Source organism: Nesoenas mayeri, assembly GCF_963082525.1.
Source record: "Nesoenas mayeri genome assembly, chromosome: Z".
NCBI lineage: Eukaryota > Metazoa > Chordata > Aves > Columbiformes > Columbidae > Nesoenas > Nesoenas mayeri.
Genome location: NC_137542.1, coordinates 7,046,137 through 7,064,400, shown reverse-complemented (window position 1 = coordinate 7,064,400; position 18,264 = coordinate 7,046,137).

Genomic DNA, 18,264 nt, shown 5'->3' with positions numbered 1-18,264 from the left:
CAGGTTCACCAGAGCAGATCACATAGGAATGTATGTGGGTGCGTTTTGAATGTCTCCAGAGAAGGAGACTCCACAGCCTCTCTGGGCAGCCTGTTCCAGGGCTTTGTCACCCTCAAAGTAAAGAAGTTTCTCCTCATATTCAGATGGAACCTCCTGTGCTTCAGTCTGTGCTTGTTGCCCCTCATCCTATCATTGGGCACCACTGAAAAGAGTCTGGTCCATCCTCTTGACACCCACCCTTGAGATATTTATAAATATGTTGATGAGATCCCCTCTCAACCTTCTCTTCTCCAGGCTGAGCAGACCCAGCTGTCTCAGTTGCTCCTCATAAGAAAAGTGCTCCAGACCCCTAATCACCTCCATAGCCCACTCCTGGACTCCCTCCAGTAATTCCTTGTGCTTCTTAAACGGGGGAGCCCAGAACTGGACACAGTACTCCAGACGCAGCCTCACCAGGGCAGAGTAAAGGGGCAGGATAACCTCCCTCAACCTGCTGTTCACACTCCTCTTACTACACACCATGTACCACTGGCCTTCTTGGCCACAAGAGCGCGTTGCTGGTTCACAGTCAGTCTGTTGTCCACCAAAACTCCCAGGTCCTTCTCTGCCGAGCTGCTTTCCAGCAGGTCCACCCCTCACCTGTACTGGTGCCTGGGGGTTGCTCCTCCCCAGGTGCAGGACCCCACACTTGCCTTTGTTGAATTTCATCAGGTTCCACCTCATTCAACTGTCTAAACTGTCCAGGTCTCACTGAATGGCAGCACAGCCTTCTGCTGTATCAGCCACTCCCAGTTTAGTATCATCAGCAAACGTGCTGAGGATGCATTCAGTCTCTTCATCCAGGTCATTTATGAACAGATAGAACAGGACTGGACCCAACACTGACCCCTGGGGGACCCCACTAATTACAAGCCTCCAACCAGATTCTGTACTGTTGATCACAACCCTCTGAGCTCTGCCACAAAGGCAGTTAATGATCCATCTCACCATTCACTCATCCAGTCCACGCTTCCTGAGCTTGCCTATGAGGAGGTTGTGAGAGACAGGGTTAAAAGCCTTGCTGAAGTCAAGGTAAACGATATCCACTGCTCTTCCCTCGTCTGCCCAGTCAGTCACACCATCATAGAAGGCTATCACGTTGGTAAAGCATGATTTCCCCTTGGTGAACCCATGTTGCTACTGATAACCTTCGTTTCCTCCACATGCTTAGAGATGTCACCCAGAATAAGCTGTTCCATCACCTTCCCAGGGTTGGAGGTGAGACTGACTGGCCTGTAGTTTCGTGGGTCCTCCTTCCTGGCCTTTTTGAAAGCTAAAGCAGCAACTCTCTTGTTCTCCACAACCTTTCAAAGGCCACCTCCAGCCTCTAGGACTGCTACCTGCTCGGCCTCACCGCACAGCGGGCTGAAGCCCAGGAAAACGACAGCCTCGCCCTTGAGGCGCCGTGAATTCTGCCTCAGCCCTGCCCCTGCCACCTCCAGAGCGCCCGTACCCACCTCCCCTCCGACGGCACCGCGGTTCCTCACAGCGCCCCTCACGCGAGCCCTCGCTGGCGGCTCCAACGGCGGAATGAGCCGTGCGGCTCCCGCTGGCAATGCTTAAATTGTGGCGCCGAGAGCCGCCGACCGTTAGAAGCGGTGCCTGATGGCAGCTGCCCCGACACTGCCTGCCTCGGGGGGCCCAGCATTTCCCTTCCTGGAGAGAGAAGTGAGGGGCTAGGTCGGCTTCTCCTTCCATTGCAGAGGAGGACTGAGCACATCCATTACCCGGCCCCTCGGTCTGAGGGGACGACGGGCACCTTCAGGTCAGGCGAACGCGACGGGCAGGCGGGCGCTGAGAAGAAAGGCCCCCTCGAGCGCTGACAGGCGGAGAGGTCCGGTGAGCAGGGCGGGAAGGGACAGAAAATGGCGGAAAAGGGCGGAAGATGGAGATGGGAGTGAGGGAGGGGTTGTTTTGTGTCATTTTTGTGAGGTATAGCAGCTGTGGCACTGCGGGCCGTGACAGAGGACAGATCGGGGTGGGTGAGGAGGCATTTGGACGCTAGTGTGGGGCTACGTGGCAGGGCTGCAGAGTTTGAGTGCCAATTGCAGGCTGCGGCGGGAAGTGTCTTTGTGTAGCTCTCAATTTAAATTAAAGTACAGTTCTGTGCTTCAAATCCCACAGGCCCTAGTCCCACCCACATTCCGCCCCCCCACCCCCCCCCAAAAAAAAAACAAACAAACAAACAAAAAAAAAAAACAAAAAAAAATCTATGCCTGTTTAGCTCTCTTGCTGTGATTTCCAGAAATGTTTCCAGTCGAGCAGAATAGAGAGAAGAACAGTCGTTTTTGCATTGGTCAAAGCAGAAGAGCAAAGTCAGCCAAATGCATCTACTTTCCTACAATTGCTGTCGTGGTGCTGTAAAAACAGACCTGTGTTTTGCAGGGGGGCTTTGCGTTGTGCTGTCAGTTGGATGTAGCATTGACCCTACTGTTAAACCAGTTGTATTGAACTACCTAGTTTATAGTCTAAGGTTATTTTAATAATTTGAAATAATGCAGGCTGCAGTTTTACATTACAGAGAAAAACTATCTGTGTGTCTGCTTGCTTCAAGAATTACATTGAATAGAGCTTGATCTATTCAAGGCATTAGTGTGACAGCCCTGCTGCTGGAGGTACTGCAGCTAGGAGTCACTTGATATCCTGTCAGCTGTTCATTTGCTAAAATCTGGACAACATACTATGAAAAACATGTTTTGAAGTATGGGGAAGAATCACTCCACCACGTAACTATACAGGCATCATTACATGCCACTTTTTATTTGGCAAATTGAAAATCTTTCAAAATCGATTTTTGAATCATTTTTGATTGGTAAAAAAATCTGCAGTCTGTGGCAAATGTGCTTGCATGTTTCTTGCCTGAAGGCCAGTTCCTGATCAGTTTCTGTAAGAGGCTGCTGCTTGGACTGCAAAGCAGGTGGCATCTGGTTGCTCTTCAAAGAAAATGAAATGGTTGTCAATGTGCGGCTGATAGAGCTGGCAGCTAAGTAGCCGGTGATGCACCTTCTCCAGCTACTCCTTTTACTTCCAGGCTAACTACAGCCTGAAACCAGGAAATTAGAATAAAGAAGAACCAGTTGTTACAGTTTAACCCCAGATAGCGATCAAAACTACAGTAGCTGCTTCGTCACTTTCACCACCGCCCCCCCCAAATAGGGAAGAGAATTGAAAGGGAAGGAAGAAATTCGTGTATCGAGGTAACAGTTCAATAAAGTAACAAAATAATACTCATATAATGATATGTATAAAATCAAACATCTGAATGTAATTCACCAACTCTGTCTGCACCAAGCAGCCAGTCCCATGAGGAGAGAGAGCACCGTGGTCCTGAACAGCCAGTACTGGGGAGAGAGAGAAAAGACCAAAGAGGCAGAAAGGCCGAGATGGCAAATTCAGAATGACAGAACTGCAAAAGGCCAGACTAAAGGAACTTGCTGACAGACTCAACCACAACGGAGCAGAACCAGAACGGGACTAACAAGCCATAAAAACAGACTCTCATTAAATACAGAGCAAGATGTTAATGGCATGGAATATAAGCAGGTTCTGATTTGCTCAAATAATGAACAAGCCAAGTGCACTGTAGCAGAAATTACTCAAGTCATGGTCTTCACCCCTATGGACATGGACTGCATGTCATCAGCCCTTAAGACCAAGAACATCCCCCTGTGCCTCTTGAAGCCTGGAAAACCATTGTCTTTTTAGCTCTGGGGCAGTTTGCTTCTTCACATACAACCTGATCCAGCAGGTCATCCACCTGTACATCAGGCAGCAGAAGAACAAGTTGTACAAGATACCCATAGAGGTGGTCAACACAATGCTGCCTTGCATGGCCTATGTGATGCTGTCACTCGTTTACCTGCCCGGGGTGCTGGCAGCCTGCTCAAAGCTCTACTGCAGCACCAAATACAGGTGTTTTACAGATTGGCTCAACCAGTGGCTCCAGCACCAAAAGCAGACTGGGCTCCCCTGCTTCTTCTGTGTGGCTTTGCACACCATGTACAGTGTCTGTCTGTCCATGTACTGCTCCCAGTGCTACCAGTTAATTGAGACAGCTGTCAAGCAGGTAATGGGGGTGCTCTTCAGGTCAGCACCTGTAGGAATCTTCTACACATATCCAGATGTTGTGTAGCGGCCTTAATAACTTGGCTTTTGCATTAACTTTCCAGAGCATCTGTGGGACAGTGGGAATAAGCTGTTATCTGTACAAGCACTTCTTCCGTGAGGAAGCAGCCTTTCAGTACTTAAAGGGGGCATATAAGAAAGATGGGGACAGACTTTTTAGCAGGACCTGTTGCGAAAGGACAAGGGGTAATGGTTTTAAACTAAAAGAGGGGGAATTCAGGCTAGACATGAAGAAGACATTTTTTACAATGAGGTTGCTGAAACACTGGCCCTGGTTGCCCAGAGAGATGGGAGATGTCCCATCCCTGGAAACATTCAAGGCCAGACTAAGCAGGGCCCTCAGCAACATGTTCTGGTTGAAGATGTCCCTGCTCATGGCAGGGAGGCTGGTCTAGCTGACCTTTGACAGCCTCTTGCAACCAAAACTGTTCTATGATTCTGTGTCAGTCAAGGTCTGTACCATCTGTGCCTCCGTTACCAGCTGCCTCACACCTGCAGGTAGAGCCCAGAAAGACCATGGCTTCCAGAAAACAGCTAAGTTAAGTTAGCTCTTCCTTTCTCTCTACTCCCACTCAAGAACACTGGAAAGTTACTTGAAGAAAAACATCAGTTCTGTCCTTGGGTGTTATCTTCTCATCCTCAAACTACATCCAAAGAACAACTGTGCTAGCTGCAAAAAAAGAAGAGTTTCTAATTGCATGAAGAAAGTTAACTTGATTTCAGTCAAACCAGAACACCACTTCTGATGTGAAAGGCTTTCCACTATAAAGATAACCATGTATGTTCTCTGTTTGCATATGACATGAGGGAGAGGAATAATTTCACCATTCTTAAGTCGCTACATACTACTTTTGACCTCATAGGCCCTAAAAAATGGGTGCATCTGGCATAATGGTAAAATGTGCTATTTTAATTATAGTCTTAATTTTAAGGAAAAAAAAATGTTGCAGCTACCTAACATGGAGTTAGCGTGTTGGAATGAATATAGCATGTGGTTTGAGGAAGGTAAAGGTATTTTTAGCAGCTGCTTATCTAAGATAATTTTTAGTATTATTATACCATAATGTGCATTATACTAAATGTATAGCAGATAACTTTCCTAGCTCTGAAGTCACTCTGCAAAGGTAAATGTATAGTGTATCTTCACTGGTTTGTGAAATGAGTACTTTAAGAATTTGGAAAGGATTTGATTTTAGTAAGTACATGATAATAGAGCACAAAATTAATGATAGTTGTCAGTTCAGAAAGATGTGGGTTTGTTGGAACTCATTAGTGTGCTCACTAGAATCTCTTAAGGACTAAAAGCCTGGTCACAGCAGATATATAAAAGATGCTGTTCTATTTTGGTAAAGCAACACCTGTTTCTTTTTATCTCATGGGTTGAACTTAACACAAAGCTCTTTTGGTAGACAAATATTGTAAGGGTTGTTTTCTGGGTTTTGGTGGGGCTTTTTGCAAATCATGCTATAGTACTGTTGATTCTTGGTTCAGAGGAGATAACTGGTTTTTTTCTTCTCAGGATCTCAATTCTGGTGAAATAAATTACAGTGTTTACATGCTGAATAAATCTCCCATGAGAGTTTTCTGGTTCTTCAGGTATTTTGAAGAATATCCTGTAGAAACCTATGCTAAATAATAAGTAAAAAAAATAAAAATAAATAAATATGAAATTAGGGACATGGTTTAGTGCTAGAGTTAGCTTATGATTCGACTCCATGATCTCAAGCGTCTCTTCCAACCAAAATGATTCTACGATTAGATTTCTAGTTGCCATTATGTAGTCACAGAATAGGGTAGGGATTTTGAGAGGTCGTGTAGTCTGTACACCTGGGCAAAGCCAGACCAGACTGTTCAGATTGCTTACAGGCATGTGACATAAAAATTTTGAATGATAGAGGTTCCACAATCTCTTGAGGCAGCCTGTTCCAATATCTGACCCTGTCATGGTTTGGGGTGGGGGGAGGGAAATCCCCAAAGTTTCCACGCATAATTGGAAAAGACTGTCTTGCAAGCTACATTCATCATGTCTTACCCTGCTGCAGTGCACTCCCCTCAGATGAGCTGGTTTCCATTTTCTCAGTACTGTCTGGCTAAGCAGCTGTATAAAGTTGTAAATCTCCCTGTAGCTTTTGCTTTCTGGAGGCTGAACAAAGCCATTTCTCTGAAATTTTTCCTCATGTTACATTTTCCAGTCACTTCATCAGCTTGGTGACCCTACACTGGACTTGTTCAAGTATGTCAGTGACTTTCTTGTACTGGGGAGCTGAGAACTCAACACGGCACTCCAAATGCAGCTGGTCCAAGTTCCGGGTGATGGAGAAGGACTCTGTCCTTTCAGGTCCAGGAGTTTTTTGAGGACATCAAACATTATGGCTGCTAATATGATCCCCAAGGGATGCCACTAGTAATGGGCTGTGAACTGGCCTTTGCCCCACTGAGCACAATCCTGCAATCCTCTACCTTCTTATCCAGTTATGCACCAATTTATCTCACCAGCTGGGCAGTAAGGATACTACAGGAGAATGCATAAGGGACGTGTTTGTATCTGATTCTTGGCTGTGTTTATGCAGCTTTATTTGCTTAAGATGTTTTTCATGTGAAAAAACATGCTTCTCTCAGTCTAAAGCAGGTACAGAATTCCTTGCAGCAATCAGCAGTGTCTGAGATCCACTAGTGCAGGTTATGGCTCAGTTCCCTGGGAAATTTGGGACCACAGGTGAACTGGCAAACCCAGTCAGTTGTTCAAAGTTTCATTAGGACATTGAAATTCACTAATCTTACAGTTTGAGAAGGGAAGCAAGAACAAACGTTAACCACCAGACACAGCTGGTGTTTATTCATATTAAGCAGGCAATTTAGATATTCTGACCTTTATTCTGTCAGATAACTGAAACTGAAGTACATTTCTAATCTACACAAGTTGGATACTCACTAGGTGTTGTTACTTCTGTGGTGACGCTGCAGTCTCCTTATTAGGTAGGTTTCTGTCTGCTTGAGCCTATTCCTCTCGTGAGCTAATATTCCCATTAAGAATTACAACCCTTGAAAAGAAAGGTCCTGGAGGAAACAGTGAGACCGTAAAAGGCTGGCAATCCCCCTCAGCACACAAGTGCAACAGGCCAGTGCATGCTTGGGGTTCACAGGTGGGAAAAGCTGTAGCCAGAGAAACCAGAAATCTGGAGAAGGACTGTCTTCTGAATCTTCGCTTGCATAAAATATGTGTAGTGCTTCCCTGAGGGATTGCCGCTGACAACTTTAAGTCTTGCACATTTGAAGAGATGCTGATATTCACAAAGTGCCAGAGGTAACACCTGTTTCAGTGTTTCACCACCCTCATTGTAAAAAATGTCTTCTTCATGTCTAGCTTGAATCTCCCCTCTTTTACGTTTAAAACCATCACCCCTTCTCCTACTGCAACAGGTCCTGCTAAAAAGTCTGTCCCCATCTTTCTTACAGGCCACTTTTAAGGACTGAAAGGCTGCAATAAGGTCTCCCTGGAGCCTTCTCTTCTCCAGCTGAACAACCCTAACTCTCTCTGTCCTCCCAGCAGAGCTGTTCCAGCTTCTGATCATCTTGGTGGCTCCTCAGCCCCCTCTCCAACAGGTCCATGTGTGTCCTGTGCTGAGGGCTCCAGAGCTGGACACAGGACTCCAGGTGGGGTCTCACCAGAGCGGAGCAGAGGGGCAGAATCACCTCCCTCCACCTGCTGGCCACGCTCCTTTTGATGCAACCCAAGATACAGTTGGCCTTCTGGTCTGCAAGAATCATAGAATTATTTTGATTTGAAGAGACTCTTAAGATCATAGAGTCCAACCGTAACTTAAGTCTAGCACTAAATCATGTCCCTAAGAACCTCATCTATATGTCTTTTAAACAGCTCCAGGGATGGTGACTCCACCACTTCCCTGGGCAGCCTGTTCTGCTGCTATACAACCTTTTCTGGGAAGAAATGTTTCCTAATGTCCAATCTGAACCTTCCTGGGCACAACTTGAGGCCATTTCTTCCTGTCCTGTCACTTGTTACTTGGGAGAAGAGACCAACACCCTCACGGCTACAACCTCCTGTCAGGTAGTGGTAGACAACAAGAAGGTCTCCCCTCAGCCTCCTTTTCTCCAGGCTAAACAGCCCCAGCTCCCTCAACTGGTCCTCATCAGACTTGCGCTCCAGACCCCTCACCAGCCTCGTCACCTTTCTCTGAACTCTCTCCAGCACCTCAATGTCTTTCCTATAGTGAGAAGCCCTAAAACGGATCATGGAATTCGAGGTAGGGCCTCATCAGCGCTGAGTCCAAGGGAACGATCAGGTCCCTACATGGCCAGCTCATGTCCAGCTTTTCATCCACTAGTTTCCCCAAGTCCTTCTCCACAGAGCTGCTCTCAATCCCTTCATCCACCAGCCTGTAATGATACCAGGGGTTGCCTCGACCCAGGTGCAGGACCTTGCACTTGGCCTTGCTGAACCTCATGAGGTTCACATGGGCACACTTCTCGAGCTTGTCCATCCATCCCTCCATGTCATCATGTCAATCAGGCATGTCAACCACACCACTGAGCTTGGTGTCATCTGCAAACTTTTTGAGTGTCCACCTGATCCCACTGTCCCTGCTATTATTAATTACTATTAATTAATTATTAATTATTATTTTTAATATTACTTAGAAGAACTTAGCTGAAAAGAAAATTCATTAAAATATAATCGGTTCTGTTTTGGACGAATATCAATTTGATATTTTCAGTTGATATTTTTCAAATATCCATTATCTCAGGACTTCGGGATGCACCTTGTCAGGTCCCATAGGTTTATGTATGTTCAGGTTCCTCAAGTAGTCACGAACATGTTAATCACTTATAGCAGGAGGGACTTTGCTTCCCCAGACCCTTCTATGCGGTCTGTCCACTGGTGAGGTTTCAGAAGAGATCTTGCCAGTGAAGACTGAGGCAAAAAAGTTGATGAGTACTTCAGCCTTCTCCTCGTCTGCAGTTACCAATTGGCCCAGTCTTGCTTATTGGGGGTGGTGATGGGGGTATGCTTTCTCTGACCTTCTTTCTCTGGGTTGACATAGCTCTAGAAGCCCTTCTTGTTATTCTTTGTGTCCCTTGCCAAGTTCAGCTCCACCTGTCCCTTGGCCTTCCTGACCCATCTCTGCACAAACAGGCAGTGTCCCTGTACTCTTCCTAGGACTCATGTCCCTGCTTCCACCGCCTGTGCATTTTCTTCTTACCCTTCAGTGTGACTCAGCCATGCCGGCCTCTTGCTCTCCTTACCCGATTTCTTACACCTGGGGATCATGAGCTCTTGAGCTCTGTGGAAAGCCTCCTTACAGATCTGCCAGCTCTGTTCTGCTCCCTTGTCCCTGAGGGCAGTTTCCCAGGGGTCCCATTGACTAACCCCTTGCAGAGCTGGAAGGTGGCTTTCCTAAAATCCAGGGTCCTGACTTTACTCTTTGCTGTCCCACATCCCTCAGGAGTGCAAACTCCACCAGTGCACACCTCTACAACCCAGGTGTAACATCATAAATTAGCTCACTTGTGTTGGTGACCAACAGGCCAGTATCATATCTGCCCTGGCAGGGCTAGATGGATGCTCCTGTTTACAGACCATAGGAAATATCTCAGAGCTGATGCGAGTGACCAGTTTTGATCAGTGGTGAGAGGCAAATCTGTCCGTGCTTGTCTGTCACTGTGAGATGCCTCCTTTGTTGTGGCACTGGGACTGCTAGGATGGTGTTTTGCACAGGTATACCACTTTTCACTCGCTGTGGAATATAACTTCAAAGTACTCTGCTGAGCTGATGTGCACTGTGAGAGCAGGGAGGTCCTCAGGCCCCTTTTGTAGGTGCTGTCCGCTGTCTAAAGCGGTGATACAGCAGGTGCTGATCTCTGCTCTGTGCTTCCACCCTGACACTGCAGTTCCTTAGACTCTCACTGACTTCTGTGCTGGTTTCACTAAAATCAAGTTAATTATCTTCATGCAATTAGAAACTCTTTTTTTTTTGTAGCTAGCATGGTTATTGTTTCAATTTAGTTTGAGAATAAGAAGATAACACCCCAGAAGAGAATGAATGTGTTTCTTCAAGTAACTTTCCAGTGTTCTTGGGTGGTAACAGAGAGAATACAAGAACTTAATGTTATCTTAGCTGTTGTCTGGGAGACGAAGGTTTTTTCTCAGCTCTACCTACAGATGTGGGGCAGCTAGGAATGGGGACATGGATGGGACAGACCTTGACTGATATCCAGGCTGCACAATGAGAATATTCCATGCTATTAGCATCATGTTTCATATTTATCAAGAGCTGGGTTTTCCAGGAAAGGAGACCTATTCTGTTTCTGCGCTATTCTGGTTGAGCTCCGTTTCAGGTGAGCTCCATTCGGGAGTTCCTTTAGTTCGGCCTTTTGCCGCTCTGCTGTTTTGCAGTTGTCTGTAGGCCCTTCTGCCTCTTCGAACTTTTTAGTCTCTTCCTGGGACTGGCTGCTTGGATGGACTTCATGAGGAGTTGCATTGAGTATCATTTTTATTTTTTTTATTACTTTTATTTTATGCTTTGTTTTCAATTTATATTTATTAGTAGTACTACTAGTATATTAGTATTACTTTTGTTAGCTTATTAAACTGTTCCTATTTTGATCCACAAGTTTCCCCCTTCCCTTTCAGCTATCTCCCCTATTTGGGGGTGTTGCAGGGGATGGAGTAAGCAAAGGGCTATTGTGGTTTTGATTGCTATCTGGGGTTAAAACAAGACAACTTCCTTCCCTTTTTTTTTTCCCCCTCTTGCTCCTTTATCTTTTCATTTATCCATCTTGGTCTCCTTAGTACTATGGATGTATTAGAGTGGTAACAGGTATGTCTCGGATATGCTAGGTAGGCTAGAGCAGTGAGTTTCCTTCTAGAGGAAGAAGCTTTTTGTGTCTGTCATGAGCAGGAATTCAAATCAAGGATGAATCTGCCCTTGTCATATTACAGAAATTCAGGAGAAGGATTCAGGGGGTTGCTAGTGCTTGAAAGTATGCTTATGCGTTCCTGTTGGAGTGCACAGGGCTGTCTTATTACACTACATTGAGAGAGACAAGGATGTTTAACCTTTGTAGAGGTAAGTAATGAGAAATGTGGAAAGGATGAGCCAGCAGTCAGACTTAGTAAGTCGTGAAGCTCTTGCAGTGACTTTAGAACAACAAATACCAGCTTGAGGTTTCTTGTCTTTTTCCTCCTAAACTGAAATTACTTGCCATAGTCAGAAGTTTAGGGTTTAGTTTAAATGGAGTCTTCTAGAAATTTAAGCCTAATGGAGCTTTTAAAAAAACTGAGTTTTCTTTGTCAGCTGTAAAATCAAGCAAATGAAACATCTTTCTGGGTAGTGCAGTAAGAGGCATGTCCCTGCAAATGCATGAAGTGACGCTACGTTGCTGTATGTCTCAACAGTTTTGATGAAACTGCATTTACTGATGTTGCAGCATGTGCTTGAACCATGTCAACATTTAAGCAAGGGGGAAATAGAAAGAGTGCTTGAAAGAAGCTTAAGAGGGTCCTGCAGTGACCAGTGAATCACAGATGGCCCTTAGCCTTGGCTTGGTTTGTCAGTTCAGGTCACCTGCTGTGTCCTGTCTGCCTGCCTATTCTTGTTTATTCTTTCTCATCACACATTGTTCTTAAGGTTGTCATTTTACATGTGGTTTCTAAAAGTTGAAGGGCAACTGCCCCGTTTCAGTGCAGGTCTTGGCTTCCCTTTTCCTGTCCCCATGTGCACTTGCAGCAGGATTTTTGAACCTGTGAAAAATGCAGTTGTGATTCGTGCTAAGATGTTTAATGTTTACAGGTATAACCAAATGAGGCATGGACTCTGAACTTGGAAAAGGAAAAGGTGGTTAAGTTCTATGTAAAAAGTTATGAAACTTGTTTAGGAAGTTATATTGATAGAGGGAACTAACATTTTAAGGGTTAAGCAACTATATAATAAGGGTCTACTAACAAGCTAACATTTTAAACCACATTATTAATATCTAGTTTAAAGCTGTATGTAACTAATTGTGCTAAAAAAAGCAGGACTTCATTAAATGCCGAGATAAGAAGTTTTACAGCACCAGCTGCAACCTTGAGGAGAAAAGATAACCAAGATTTACAGAAAAAAGGGGGCGCCAGTCTGGTTTCAGTCGGTTTGGTAGCTTGGGTTCCAGCCAGTTCCTCCTAATGGGGCAAAGGTAAAAAGTCCACTGCTCCTTCATCCAAAAGACCCCTAAAGACCCTTCCTCAAATTCACCAAGTGACACTGCACAGACGCAACAGCAGAGGGTCAAGGAGGGGAATATGTAAATGTTTATCTGAGACTCATTTTAATAAAAAGCAGGAAAGGTCATGAATATGTATAGGTGTTTCTGGGGTCATTATTAATATGTAATACCATACTGTATTTAAGCACGCTTCTTATTGTTAAAAGTGTGCATGTTGGACGGAGTGAATCCCCCGTGCACCCAGCGCTGTTTTGCTTATGCTCTAATGAACACATGTTTAAAGAATACAATTAAGGAATTGGATTAAACGTTGTTTATCCATAGAAAAAACATAAGTTATTTATTTCAAACCTTTGTTGGAATTACAGCCTTTGAACACGGTGCAGGGCAGCACAGTCTTTCTACTAGGCAGTGACTGCTCACCTCCATTCTTTGACCTCCTTCCAGGGCTTCATAGCATTGCATAAGGAGGAGAAGTTGCAGACTTACTGTTCAATAATGCAGCGTCGTGCTTGCTCAGATGTTGGAAGTATAGTGTCTGCTAAAAGTAGTGTGGGGGTGGTGTGCCTTTACTTTGTTTTACACCACAGGAAACAATTTCTGAGAGAGCATTGTAGTAGCTAAACCAGAGGGGAGGAATAGGCAAGTTTTGCTAAGACTTGTAGGCACTTAGGATTTGAGGCAATATTCACTCCCAGGTAATCAATAATCCTGTCATGTATGGGTAATCCCGTGGTAGCCTCTGAACTGTGTCTCTCTTGGCAGTCTCTAATGCCAAGAAGTCCTTTTATGTTAGTTTGTTTGTCCTTTGTAGAAGTATTTAGAAAGTCCTTTATGCTGGTGCCTGGCAGATTGCTTTGAAATGCTGCAGGAGAGTGTGTAAATTGGGTCTGGAGGAAGGGACTAGATGAAATCGTGTCTTCCTGAACAAATTTGCTGTTGTGGTGGTTGGCTTTTTTTTCCTCAGCACCAATCTACAAACTGATTATGTCTGAGAGATATACTTTACTCAGGTTTTAATCATACCCTTTTCTTCCAATGTAGCTGGGAGCATAGCTGTTCCTGCTTCAGAATGAAGATGAAAGGAAACAAGTACCACAGCCGTATCTGCAAATTAATTGTGACTGGCAGCAAGATGAACTATTAAACTAACCTGATATTTGAATTGAACTTATTTGTAACTAACAGGCTTCTAAGATGATTTTGTCCTCAAGGGTGGATTTGGGCAAGCCCAGGCTAGGAAACCATACCACACAGGATACAAATATTAGTTGGAGTTATTTAAGGAAAGTTAACTTTGCTGATTTGACACTTTCCTCCCTTGAAAGCACTACCACTCTTCTACTTTAATGCAAAGATTCCCAAATTCCAGGTATCACCACCATCTCCTCTGCCTCCCGTCAAACTCTCTTATTTTCTCAGACTAGTCTTTCTTCTCTTTTATTTCTGACCTTCTTTTCCACTTGCTAGTCTCTTCTATGGGATCCCAGTTTTCACCTCTTCCTTGTTCTCTCCTATTTTCCCTTGAATTGTGAACCTCCTTCCCCATGGTGATTTTGAGGACTGAGCTGTAGTAACCTGTGTGAAGGTGCTTTGCCTGCAGCTCTGCTGCAGTTTGCACTAACTGCAGTGTCTGAACACAGACTGGTTCTTTTCTTCCTTACCTATATTGTTAGTGCACAAAGCTGTGAGTCTAAGCTGTTTCCTAGGTGTATGACTTTATTAAAAAAGCTGATAGAGATTAATATAAAGCATTGTTCCTTGATAACTTGATGGGCTAGACCAAAGTACAAGAAGGGTTTGAAGGACATCAGAATAAATGCTGTTTTGGACTTCAATTTCAGGAAAAGCTTTAATGGTTCTTTTGTAAGAATATCAAACAGAAATTCATCACCTCCTTTTTTTTCCCCAGGACTAGCTGGAAGTGAATTATTTTTAGAAGAGTCTTTTTATCATCTTTGTGGACTGTCCTTTCTCAAGTATTTATCATAGCTGCCTCTTTGCAGTAATGATTATAATGGCCGAGGAAATTCTTTCTACAGAAAATACACAAAAGAAATGTATTAATTGAACCCACTGACACTGACAATAAAATAGTTTTATACCACAGTGGTTACTGTTCTTAGACCTGAGATTGTGGCTATCACATGTTGCATCACTGCTGTTTCTGCTTTCAAGTTCTTTAATACTCTTAAGCAACATATTCCTTAACAGTCCTTACGATTTTTTATCTAAAAATACAAAATAATCTTGGTTTGTTAACCTGGAAATTGGTTTCTGAATCCATTCGTCAAGCACGTGTCCATGTTCTGGTTTTTGTTTGTTTGGTTTGGGGCTTTTTGTTTTGTAGCCTATGGAAAACATCACTAGCCTTGAGATGGCTGTAATAATTGCAGTTTCAGTAAAAGGTGAGAAGTGGTCACCAGAAAATCTGTCTTGTTCTCAAAGTTCAGCCTAAATGTAATAAAAATTGTTCAGTATCATTTGGAGGAAGGGTCATTGCTCTGCTGAAAAATCTGTGTGTCACAGAAAGCAGAAATGGCCAACACTGATGGCACCTAGATTTGCAGATCATCATGATGGTGGGAAAGTAAAGAACAGGGCTGGAGCCCTGAGGCACACATGCGAAAGAGACAAAAAGTAAGTATTCAAAACTGATGACTCACAGAGGTGGGACTGTATGGGAGACAAATGTTTCTGAATCACTGTTGGCACATTGGCTCATGGCTGCCAGCCTGGCCACCATCCCTTGTCCCTGCTCATTCCTGGCTGGAGCACTTGGGTACTTGTGTCTGGATAGAGGACGCGCTTCTGAGACAAACACCTTCTCGTGCTTGTGTGGTCAGTTTTGTGTTAACCTGTTCTCACCTTTTGCTCCTGTAAGACCCTTTGCTGAGTTTGCTTTGTTGTTGCTGCATTGTCACAGTATCTTTTGTCACTGCAAAGTACAGATAAGCAACGTTGATACCAAATTATTGGGAGGGAATTTGGTATCACTTCTGTTGATACCAAAGCAAATACAGCAGCAGATGGGAATGCCAGGGGAGTGCCACATGCTTCTTTTTTTTCTTTTTTTTTTTTTTTTTTTTTGAGGTCAGATGGCAATTGCTGCAGATAATTTTTCTGTGAGCACGGTTCTTGTTGTGGTTGTATGTGGGATGTAAGGAATGCTAGTTTTGGCTGTTTATTTGATGAATGCAGGATGCTTTGACAATAAGCTTGATGAGTAGGGCCACAAAAATGATCAAAGCACTATAACATCTTTCCTTTGAGGACAGACTGAGAGAGTTGGGGTTGTTTAGCCTAGAGAAGGCTCTGGAGAGCCCTTATTGCAGCCTTTCAGTATTTAAAAGCGGCCTGTAAGAAAGACAGAGGCAGACATTTTAGCAGGGCCTGTTGCAATAGGACAAGCAGTAATGGTTTGAAACTAAAAGAGGGGAGATCAGGCTGGACATGAGGAAGAAATTTTTTACAGTGAGGGTGGTGAAACACTGGCCCAGGTTGCCCAGAGAGGTAGTGGATGAACCATCCCTGGAGACATCCCAGGCCAGGCTGGATGGGGCTCTGAGCAACCTGATCTGGTGAAGATGTCCCTGCTCATGGCAGGGGTTGGACTAGATGGGCTTTGAAGGTCCCTTCCAACTCACACTATTCTATGCTTCTATACATGCCCTGCTATAGATTTCCCCATCACACACTTGTAATTCAGGAATCCTTCACCTGTGCCGTGTTTCTTTCTCATTGAGGAACCAGGAATATCCCTGGCTCATCCCAGAAAGTTGCTGAGTGCTGTTGAGTTACTGGGTCTTGTGGCTTTTGCTTTATAATAAATTACAGAGAGCTCGCCCTGTTCTCCCTGATCCTTGTTTGTACATCTTTAAAAACTTTTGTTGATTTACTCAGGTCTCTGTTCCTAATCAGTAGTTTAGTCTTTGCCACTATGTATTGGTCTCTTCACACCTTCCACCCTTCGTATTACACTTGGTTATTTTTGCATGAAAAATAAAAGCTGAAGACAGTCCCTGGAGAAAGTTTTCTCTCATGCTGTCATGTACTGATAAGGATAATGTCTGAAACATTGAGATGATACACTGAGCATAGGGTGAACTGCGATTTACATATCAACGACAAGCTAGCGAGCCACAGGAGCCACAGATCGGGCCAGCAGCTGGCACTTAAGGCCAATACAGAAGGTGGAGGACGTGCTGGAGGGCATATAGCTCCACCTTGTGATACACCCAGCATGGCACAAAGGGGAAAAGCTGAGACCCTTCAACCTGTCCGGGGACTTGTCGATCTTTCGCAATCACCCTTTCCCTCCAGACTTTCCTTCACAACACCTCCACAAAAGACCAGAAGGGATGCAAGCAGGCAACCCAGAGGGCTGTAGAGGCTCACCTTGTACGAGCACTGTTGGTGCCCACCCCCCATCCTGAGGACCACTCTGCCCACCAGTCTCACTACATGAACTGAAGAAGACACCAGAGGACACCGCACATCGCTGGACCCGAGACTGCGAACTCCATCACACATAAAGCGGAGCCGTAAGGATGGTGAAATCTCTCTATTCTTTCTTCCCTCTACTTCTACCTTTTTGCTTTCCTTCTTCTATGTAACATAGTAACATAAAGTTTACAGCCCCACATATCCTGCAAACTTCTAATGTTTACCAATCAAACCTACAGTTACTGTCCTGGTTTTGTTAAAAAACAAGTTTCTCTTTTACTGAATTTGCCTGTCAGCTAAAGCCTTCATATTAGATGCATTTTCCTGGAGAACCAGATACATGTCTTGGTAAACATAGCAATGGGATGATAACTTATTGATAAGCACAGATTCACATCTCGCGAGAGGGGCAACGAGAAACAGGTGACCAAGAAACTGACCAACTGTGTATAACATTCCCTTCATGTGAATACTTCATATAAAAGTGGGAGATCACGAGGATCTCATCCCGTTTCCTTATGGCCGACATTAGGAGAGGACCTTGCTAGTCGTCCCTGCGAACTGAGGCCTAGTGACAGACTGAATCCAGCTCCGGTTGGCAGCAGAGTCCAGTCCAGGACTTCGGGTGCCGGCTCTGCAGTTGCTGGGATTTTTCAAGATTGATTTCGTATATTTTGTATTATTTTCTCTGTTCTTATTAGTAGCATTAGTAAAACATTTTTAATTTTTCCAACTCTTCTCTCTCTGTCCTTCTTTCCCTCTCAATCGCCTGTCCTTAGTGAGAAGGGGGGAGAGGGAGGGGCAAAAGGGGGAAGTGGGGGGAGGAGAGGAGGTTAACAACATGTCTGCCAGGGTTTTATTGTCACCCAGCAATCTAAACCCTCGACAGTAACGTAAATCCTTCTGCCACCAAATCATATACCATTTGGGCCAAGCTGCAAAATAAAAGCCTTTTCTTTGTGGATCTTAAGTACTCTGTGTACTGTTTTCCAATCAAAGGGGACCCACGAACCTGAGTCACTTCTCCCCACTCACTAGTATCTGAGAGTGGGATGTGACACATGCCAAAGGTTTCTGCTGTCTCTTAAGGTGGCTCTGGAATGCCAACAGTCCCAGCATGGAGAGGCCCAGCCCCACCAGTTCTGATCCTTTGGTGGGTGCACTGGGAACATCAAAGATGGCAGAGCACAGATGTGGGTACAGGTGTCCTTTGAGGGCCTGCAGACATCTCACTCTGTAAATGTCATTATAGCGTTCCCTTGTCATAGTGGTGTATGTATGGATCATTCACTGAGTTAAATGATGGATTGAATGATTAATTCTATATTCACTTTCAGTTAAGAGTTTTAGGGCTGGATGGGTAAAATGTTATTTGAAGAAACTGCTCTGGGACATAATTTCAGTCTCCACACTGCCGTATTTCATGGTTTC